Source organism: Corapipo altera, unplaced genomic scaffold (genome assembly GCF_003945725.1).
Source record: "Corapipo altera isolate COAL_440 unplaced genomic scaffold, ASM394572v1 77b, whole genome shotgun sequence".
NCBI lineage: Eukaryota > Metazoa > Chordata > Aves > Passeriformes > Pipridae > Corapipo > Corapipo altera.
The window spans coordinates 3,714,257-3,723,768 of NW_020884933.1; positions in this window are offsets into that span (position 1 = coordinate 3,714,257).

Genomic DNA, 9,512 nt, shown 5'->3' on the forward strand with positions numbered 1-9,512 from the left:
AAGCAGCTCCCATGAATTACTCTCATTTCCATGCTGGCTGCCAGTCTCCAGCCCAGGTAAATCCATCCTGCCAGTGCCCAGCACAGAGGTCTGCACAGTGCAAGGAACAAACCCCTCAATCCTGCAGGGATTTGCAGTCTTCCCCTAAGGAATGAGCCCCTCTATCCCTCAGAGATTTGCAGTCTCCCCTAAGGAATGAGCCCCTCTGTCCCTCAGGGATTTGCAGTCTCCCCTAAGGAATGAGCCCCTCTGTCCCTCAGGGATTTGCAGTCTTCCCCATGGCCCCAGCGGACACTTGACAGAGCCTCTTCTCTCAGGCTTGTGTGTTTTGTTTAAGTGCTCTGAGATAAAGCCCTTTTATCACGATAAGAGCCTGGTTGCCCTGGTTTCTTCCTCTGGCCTGAAGGCCATTCTTTTCCTCCCTCTTGTTTTTGACCTCAGGTTCAAGAGTGCCAGACCTCCCTGGTTTAGGGGAGACCTTGGCGGCGACTGCGACAGCCAGTGTGAGAAAAGGCAGGGCAAGGGTTGGAGAGGGCTCCAAAGGCCCAGGTTGCTCAGGGAACAGTTTCCAAACCGTTTAGGAAAGTAGGAAGGAACGAAACATAAGAGCAGAGCAGACCTCTACACTTCTTCAAGCCTCTACTGCTCTCCCTTCCTTTTGTCTCATTCTGTCGCTCCCTTTTATTTACACTTCCATCCTTTCTCACTCCTTCTCCCTCTTTCCCCTCCTTTCCCCCTTTTTCTCACCCTTGTTTTGCTTTCCTTCCCTCCTTCTCTCTCCCTCTCCCCCTTCCCCTGCGGCTTGCCAACTGCCAGCAGATGACATCTCCTTTCATGTTTGGGGCTGAGCGGAGGCTCTGAATGTTCGTTTGATTCCGTTAAGATAATAGCTGGTTCACTGTCAGACACAGACTGATCAGTTAAAACCTTAATCACTGCCTGTCTACTCACATGGCACTTATTTTTTAAGAGATTAATCCCCTAAGCACTGCACCAGCATACATTCAGGCTCAAAGAAAAAGGTGGGGTTTTATTATTATTTGATGCATTTACTGTTTCTTTTTTTGCTCTTTAAAAAAAAAAAAAAAGATGCATCCTCCCCGCAGCACCTTTTTGGATCTGATGCTCAGATCACACCTGGGCACGGTGCCCATCCCTCACACCGGGCACAGGGAGGGGATGAGGAGTGGGAGGTGGTGGGAGACGGAGGTGACGCCTCTCCTGCCTCGGGCTTTGGGAACTCAGATTTGCAGGATGGCCTGGTGGGCTGCAGATTAAGCCTGGCTGGGTTCTCAGGAGAGCCAGGCTCCATCCATGCTTCCCCAGCCATCCATGCCTCCTTTCCTTTCCCGACTCAGGAAACAGCTCTGGATAAACATCGAGGCTCCAGCGAGAGGCCCCGGCAGCACATCAAAGCCAGGGGGGGAAGTTCTGTGTCCACCTCTGAGGGGGATTTAGGCAAAGCTTCCTTAAAGCACCTCGGCTTAGCACCTGCCTGCACTAAAGCAGCACCTCTGCAGGCTGGGCAGCGCCAGGCTGGGGTGTCACCACAGCCCGAGCTCTCCCAGCCATGAGGCAGCCACAGCCCAAACCCACTGCCAGCTCTTCCAGCACCCAACCACTGACTGCTGAGACAGCAGCGAGCTCAGACCTCCTCCTGAGACAGGGTTTCAGTTCACAGAGAACACCACATGCCCCCAGCCCATCGGATGTTGCAGGAGGTGCAGAGAAGGAAATGGGGCAATGGGACCATGGCACAGAGTGGGGCTCCCTGTTTGTCCCAGGGCAGTGACAGTAACCTGCTCTCAGGCAGCATTTTGTATTCCCAGAGTCCCAAGCATTTCATGGAGGAGGCTCCAGGAAATCCTCACCTCCACCATGGAAGGGAAATGGGTGGTGAAAGCTCCTTTGCCTTAGGGGAGGGCAGAGCTGCCAGCCCATGTTTCCAAAATCACCCACTGCAGCTCCCAGACAAGATGAGCTTTTAGGTCATTCCCAACCCAACCCATTCCATGGTTCTAAGATGCTCCTTCCCTCCTGCTGTGAGGCCCTGCAGCTGGGCTGGGGGTGGTCTGCACAGTGGGGGTTTTCCCTCACTCCTTTGGCATCACCAGAGACATGAGGCAACAATTTCTGCCTGCTAAAGGTTTGTGAACACTTTTTGTAATGTTTGATTTGGGATCAAAGATGGAAGAAAAGTCACACCCCCAGGCCCAAGGTTTGCTTTCACACTTGCACAGAAAGTTCCAGAAAAGCAGATCTTTTACCACCTCCTGGTTACCATTTTCAGCCTCCCATTGCCTGTGACAGCCACGAGAAATGACCAACTCCCACTTCCATCCCACTGGGGTTCCCATGTGCCCAGGGCTGTGACTGTGACCTGCCTCTCCCAGAGGTCATGGACTCATTTCTATGATGGGCAGCACTGGGACACGTGAGGGGTCCCGGGGGTCAGAGGGAGCACAGCCAGAGCAGCTCAGCCACAGGGTGTTGAGCTCTTCCTGCCAAAGAGCTGCTCCCCCTGACACCCTGGGGCTGGAGAACCTGTCCTGTGACAAACCAGCTTCCAGAGAGCAACTTCCAGCAGCTCCCCATGGAATACAGCCGGGGTTTGCAGCCCCAGCCTGTGACCTGGCAGGACACCAGGACAGAGCCCCCACTGCCACATCCTGCTCCTGACCCCACACCTCCACCAGAGCATCCCCAGCTCCTGGATGACAGAGCTGGAATCACTGGCAGCAAGTGACAACTCAGAATTTGGTAAAATAAATTTGGGGGTGTAGCAGAGGGGTTTTGTCAGCTGCCTTTGGCGCTTCCTACTGAAAATGAAAATGTAGTGAGAGAACAGAGCCTGAGTGTATCTTGGCAACTTTTGGTAAAGTAAAACAAAGCTGTCAAAAAGATCTAGACTTCTACATAGAAGCAGAGTTCACCTGCAGGCCTTATTCTGCTCATTCCCCAAGATATTCCCGAGGCCTTGGTAAAAAACCAGAGAAAACAAAACTATGGCAATTGAAATACATGACACCCAGAGCCACAGGGACAGAGTTTAAGAAAGTTTAGAGAGGAAAGGGACGCAAAATTCCTTGCTGCAAAGGATAAAGCAATCTCCAGCTAATGGAGATTAGGAAGAACCTCTCCCAAAGGACTGGTTATCCCATAAATTAATGGAATCAATAGTGTCACAGCCCTCAGCCACAGCGTCCCAAGTCATTGCATTAAGTGCTCTGGGGGCACAAGCACCCCGCCCTGAGCAGCTGGGGCTGGGCACTCCTGCAGATTACCAGGGACAGCCCAGGGCTGGGCAGAGCAGCCACACGTCCCAGAGCAAGGCCAGGAACAGGCAGGAGCAGAGGACGAGTAAAGGAACAGGAATCCTGCCTGGGGAAATGGTGCTGGATCCAATTCCAACCTCAGTCATTGAATCATCGAATGGTTGGGGTTGGAAGGGACCTTAAACATCTTCCAGTTCCACGCCCTTGCCATGGGCAGAGACACCTTCTACTAGAATGTTGTCTAAAAACATGTTATCCCATTATTTTGTTAAAGGAATGCAGCTATCATGGCAGGTACACCAGCAGGGTTCTCTGCTTCTAATATTAAAAAACCCCAATCTTATTAAACTTTTAAGATACCAAGGAAATAATTATTCAATTTCTTTGTTGTTATTTACTACTGTAACTCTGGTTGTGCTTATTGCTCCACAGCTGGAGTTGGGCTTTGCACTTAGGGTTGATATTAATAGATAATAGCCAGGAATTAACAATAAAGCTCTTGCCACCTTAATTATAGAAGTGATCTCTGTTCCAGGGCCTTTACCTGCCTCACACCACTCCTGGGCAAGGTTACCACGTACCCAGGGGAAATTGCTGCATATGGGGCTTCCAGCCAAGCTTCCCAAGGATATGGAAGTGTTTAACTGCCATTGGAACTGCCAACAGCTCCGAGGCTCCAGCCTCAGAGCCCTGCCCAAGCCTGGGACGGATCTGGGAACACAACAGCATTTCCTGAGGTTCACACCCTGAGATCCTCCCTTCCCTATCTCAGGATCTCCAGACAGTTTAAAAGCCTTAAAAATAAACTCAATGAAGAGTAGGGGCTGATGCTGCTTCTCAGAGGGGCACCAAGGCACAGGGACATGAGGGAACTCCAGCTGAACTCCAACCTTAGCTCCTGTTAACTTTGCTGGAAGCACTGAAATCCCAGCGCCTGGTCCCTGTCCCCATCCCAGTGCTTTAACCTCCAGGACCATCCCTGCTCTCTCAGCAAATGAAAATGGGCAGGGTATGACAGATTGACCAGCCAAGCTTCCTGGAGGTATTTCCCACAGATTGTTGCCGAGACATACAATGAAAGCGATAAATATCCCAGTGGGAAATATACGGCACCTCATCTCCTGCTTGTGTGGCTGAGAAGAGCTGGGGATAAATTTTAAAAAGGCCTTTTCCCTCTTAGGGGATAAATCCTTCAGGCCCAATCCTCTGGTGGGAAGCAGAGAACAACTAGAAAATCCCGTGACCCTGCCTGAAATCGCGGAGTCAACAAGTGGTCAAGCAGAGGTCAAGAGGCCACAGCGGGGCCAAAAAGGACCCTTTCTGCCAGGCCCATCTGCTGGCAAACAGACAGGCATCAGCCCGAAGGTGCAGCACAGATCAAGCTCCGGGACTCAACTGCTTCTTCCCCCAGACAGTAGCAATTATCATAATCAAGCAGTTGACTCCAATTACGCCTTCCCCTGGCTGCAGCCGGGGGATGGGGATGGACGCGGCCACGGCAGCCCAGGGAAAGTTCGCAGCCGTGTCGCCTTTGCATATCTTAATCTAAAATGACAGGGTGTGACACGGGGGGCCGGTGACCCTGCCAGCCTTCAGCTGTTCGTGTGGCAACAATTTCCAGCCCCAAATTACTCCCAGGCAGGGCTTGATTGGAGGTTCAAGGCAGCAGGAGAGAGAAGCCATTTAGGGGACTGAAACATTCTTCACAGCCCTATTTAAATACAATTTACATTCCAGGCTCTGCTGTTGGTGCATTGTTAATTGCACCTCGTACCTCAGTTTATTTTGTAGTTCAAGGGGGTTTTTGCTTTGCTGTTGTTTTTCAAAGGCATCTTTGCCTGCTTTTTTCTCTTTTCCTAAGGGGCTGTTCTCAGAATACAGTTCTATTTCCTGGAAGGGAAAATAGATTAGTAGATTTAAAGACCAGAAGGGACAAACAGATCATCTCGATGACCTCCTGCAGAAGACAGGCCAGGACATTTTACTCAGTAATTCCTGTATCTCCATTTGTCCAGACTTAACCCAATCCCCTGCACTGACCAAAACAGCCCTTCCAGAAAGGCCATCTCCGTCCAAAGTCACCAAGAGTCACAGGAATCACCAGTTCTCACTGGGGGAATGGCTTCCCACTGACACAGAGTGGGTTTAGATTGGACATCAGAAAGAAATTCCTCCCTGTGAGGTCATAAGGCCCTGGCACAGGTTGCCCAGAGGAGCTGTGGCTGCCCCATCCCTGGAAGTGTCCAAGGCCAGGTTGGACAGGGCTTGGAGCAACCTGGGACAGTGAAAGGTGTCCCCGCCCATGGCAGGGGGTAGAAACGAGCTTTAAGGTCCCTCCCAAGTCACACCATTCTGGGATTCCATGATTCCAAGTGTCACCCAGGTGGCAGCCAGGAGGAGGGCAAAACCCTGTCCCAGTGGAACGTCCTGGCACATGGGACAGGTCTGATGCTGCCCCAGTGACACCCAGCAGCTCTGCCAGGTTGCAGTATTTTGGCATTCCTTTCTTTGAGCCCCATCTGCTGGAGTCCCGCGATTTCATGACATATTTTATCTTTCACTCATTTGCTCATATTTAAAAAGCACACTCTGCCAAGGACAGAAGCTGTAAAGCCCCAAGATACGAAACAAAAATGATCAGATCTGAGGAATTTCAGGATAGTCCCACGATTTCACAGCTCCTGATGCTCGTGACTGGGAATACCTGGTGCAGCCACTGGCAAAAGGAGCCTCCTGGGCCTGGTTCTCATTTCCATGGAGTCCCTTCACACCAGGCTGGCAGTGCTGGAAGCCGGTGCGATATAAAAAGGTGTTGGTGTAAATGACAACTAAGCCCACTTGACCCCAGCCAGCCTCCTCCTAATTTACTCCAGCTCTGGGGAGGTCTGAGCCAGACACTCAGTGAAACATTCAGACACCAGCTCGGTGAAACTTGACGGAGAGACAGACAAACGTCCGCCACAACCTGCTGCTGCTCCAGAGGCCTCCAAGCCAATTATCCCGGTGATCTCACTCCTCCCTTCCTTCTCCTCTCTCCCCCTTTTCCCATCACGTGCTCGCTCCCAGCACACGCACGTCCTTTCCTTTCCTTCTGCAGCAAAAGGAGGAATGTGGAGGGCTGGGAGCCCCCCGAGAGCAGGTAGATCCATCTGAGCAGAGCGCCGGCCTCCTCCAAGGCGGGAGCAGATCGGTTTACATAAGTACTTTGCCATATGAAGAAATAATTTAGTGGTATTAATAGAGGTTAAAGTTTCCCAGGAATCCAAAACAGGCCCTGCAGACACAGGTGGGTTCTTTCACTCACAGGGATGGGGGAGTAACCTGACTCCTCCAGTGCAGGGGAGAGGGGGGCGATGGGGAGGGGGCTCTGCCATGGGCTGGGGGGTCACACTGCCCAAGGGGGAGGGAGGTGGAACATCACCCAGTCCCACCCCCTGCCATGGGCAGGGACACCTTCCACTAGCCCAGGTTGCTCCAAGCCCCATCCAACCTGGCCTCAAAAAATTCCAGGGATTGGGACTCCACCACCTCCCTGGGCAGCCCCTTCTGATGCCTGACCACCCTGGGGAATGCCAGCACCACCCTGGGAAATCTGCTTTTCAGAGCTCAGGTACCACAGACCAACCTGAAAGCACCTCCCACGTGGGCACAAAGCCCCAGCTGATGCCCAGACATGATCCAGCTCCAGTGGCTCCTGGAGAGCAGGATTCCAGCCCAGCCAAGCAGATAAAATGTCACGGAGCACAGAGGGGGGACAAGAAGAGCCTGGCAAGCCCAAAGCCCTGTTTGTTTAGATTAGGATCCAGGATAATGTTGCTGATTCTCCAACATGGAGCTTTTCACAGCCCAGCTTTTTACACTGCCACAAAAATAATATCACCTCTCAAATCTCCTGTGACTGGAGCTTTCACCCTGTAACACACACGGGACAGAGCTCCAGCCCACCCTACCTGGGCTGTGCTGCCTCACACTGGTTTGGGATCTGGCCCACAGCCTCCAGATCCTAGCCCTGCCTGGAACACGTGGCAGCTGTTCTGCTCCAAAAGGGACTAACAAAGAAATAAGAATATTTGTTAATTTTTCTTTTTTCCACTGAAAAGCAGTTAAACCTCCTAAGACACTTTTTCCAGACACCTAAATCCTTTAAAAATATTCTCTAGACTCCATAAAACTTACATTTTCCCTGGGTTCTCCCGTGAGTTATTAAAAACCTGAAGTCCCTACCTTAAGAGCTCAGAGCTTGGTCATGATCAGAAAACCAATGATGCAGAGTGGCACCTTCTCGTGCATTCAGAGACACAGACTGAGCAGGGAACAGCAGGGAACTGCAGGACCAGCACAGCCAAAGAGCCCAGAGCAGTGATTTTGGGGGTATCCACACTGAGACAGATGGAGGGATGTGTATTTGGGATGAGAGAGGCTCAGCCTCTGAAAAGGCAGGATCTCATGGATACCCTGGATTGGCACATGAGCTGTTGGAAAACAATTACCACATCCTCTCTGTTCACTCTTCTCTCAACAAACAGCTGGCAAAGTTAGAACTTTAATGGCATTTAATTTGGTTTCTACCAAAATCAATTGATTTTTTTTCAAGGAGCTCTCAACACATGGGGCAGAAAAAAGCCTCTGTATCCCGTTATCCATCCATCCATCCCCAGGGCATCGGAGCACTGCTGTCACCAGCACTGAACTGCAGCAACAGGACAAGTGGGAATGGCTTCAAAATGAGAGGGGAAATTTAGGTTGGGAATACTGATATCCTTCTGAGAGTGGGGAGGGCCTGGCACAGGTTGCTCAGAGGAACTGTGGACCCCCATCCCTGCAAGTGTTCAAGGCCAGGTTGGACAGGGCTTGGAGCAACCTGGGCTGGTGGAAGGTGTCCCTGCCCCTGGCAGGGGGTGGAGCGAGACGATCCAAAGAATTCTGTGATTCCAAAGTCTCCCTGTGCCTCAGAAATGACGTGGCTCAAAACATCCCCAGCACAGAGGGGCTTCAGAGAAGGGAGGGTTTTTCCACAGCTGCTTTCCTAGACCGGAGCTGTGCTCCAGCACCGCCGGAATCAAAGGGATCTAATAATGCCCTCCCTGGTTCACTGAAACATCAGTTTGTCTGGGCCATGAACTCTGCCAGCAGCAGCTCCCACAAAGTGCTCAGCTCTTGCTTTCCCCTCTTTTTCTCCCCTTTTTAAAAGCTTTCTCTCCCCCTCCCTGCTCTCACCTCGCTCCCCACAGCCTCCCAGAAGCACTGGCGTGTTTTTAACCCAGGCATGAAACAATCCCACAGCCCCAGATTGTGATGTTTCAGATAACATACGGAGAATGTAAATCCTGTCAGCAAGTGCAACAGCCATAAAAGGCTAAAATGGATTCCTGCGGATTAGAAATAAAGCACAGAAAGGGCCCTGTTCTCTCACTTTCCTCATCCCACAACCTCCCTCCGCCTCCCCCCGCCCTCCCTCTCCTCACTCCCCTTAAAAAATTGCCTGGAAATGCAAGGGGTGGGTTTTTATTTATTTATTTTTTTTCATCGACTTAAAAGAAAAATAAAATACATTCCAGGAAAAGGCCTGCTGCTAAGAAAACTCAAACCAGAAAACGCTTAAAGATGTTTTAATGACTTAAACACAGGGCCGGGATTGTGTCTAAAAGTTTCCACATTTAAAAATAAGAAAAAAAAAAAAAAGGAAAATTCACTATGAAATGTCCCCCACTACCAGCGCCACTGTATTTCTCTCCCAAACCATGGGATGTATTTCTCTCCCAAACCAGGGGATTTACCGGGGTGTTGTTAACGGGGCCGGCGCAGACGTGAGCGACTTTTACACTTGTGTTCCAAACCGAAGGCACAACTGAAAACCCTCCTGAAAATAATGAAGGCCACGTGAGTGCAGGTCCGAGAGGCTGTTAACAAGCAGCTGACAAGTTTCTGCTCGAGGAATTAGACCCTCATTTAGGAGCAGATTAGCAGAAATCTTCCCTCTCCTTACGGAACAAGCCCCGAGCCGGCGGTGCCGCGGGGGCCGTGCCACAAAGAGCCCCCAGCCCCAGGTGGGGTTCAAGGGCTGCTCCAGAGCCCGGGGGGAGCCAGGGGGTCAGCCCAGCTCCCCCTGAAGCCAAGTTGGGTCATTTGGCACGACTGCGCTGTGCAGGGCTGGACCAAGGCCTGGGAGGGCTCTGCACGGTCATGGCCGAGGGCAGGGCAGGCAGGGAAGGGCAGGGCAGGCAGGGAAGGGCAGGG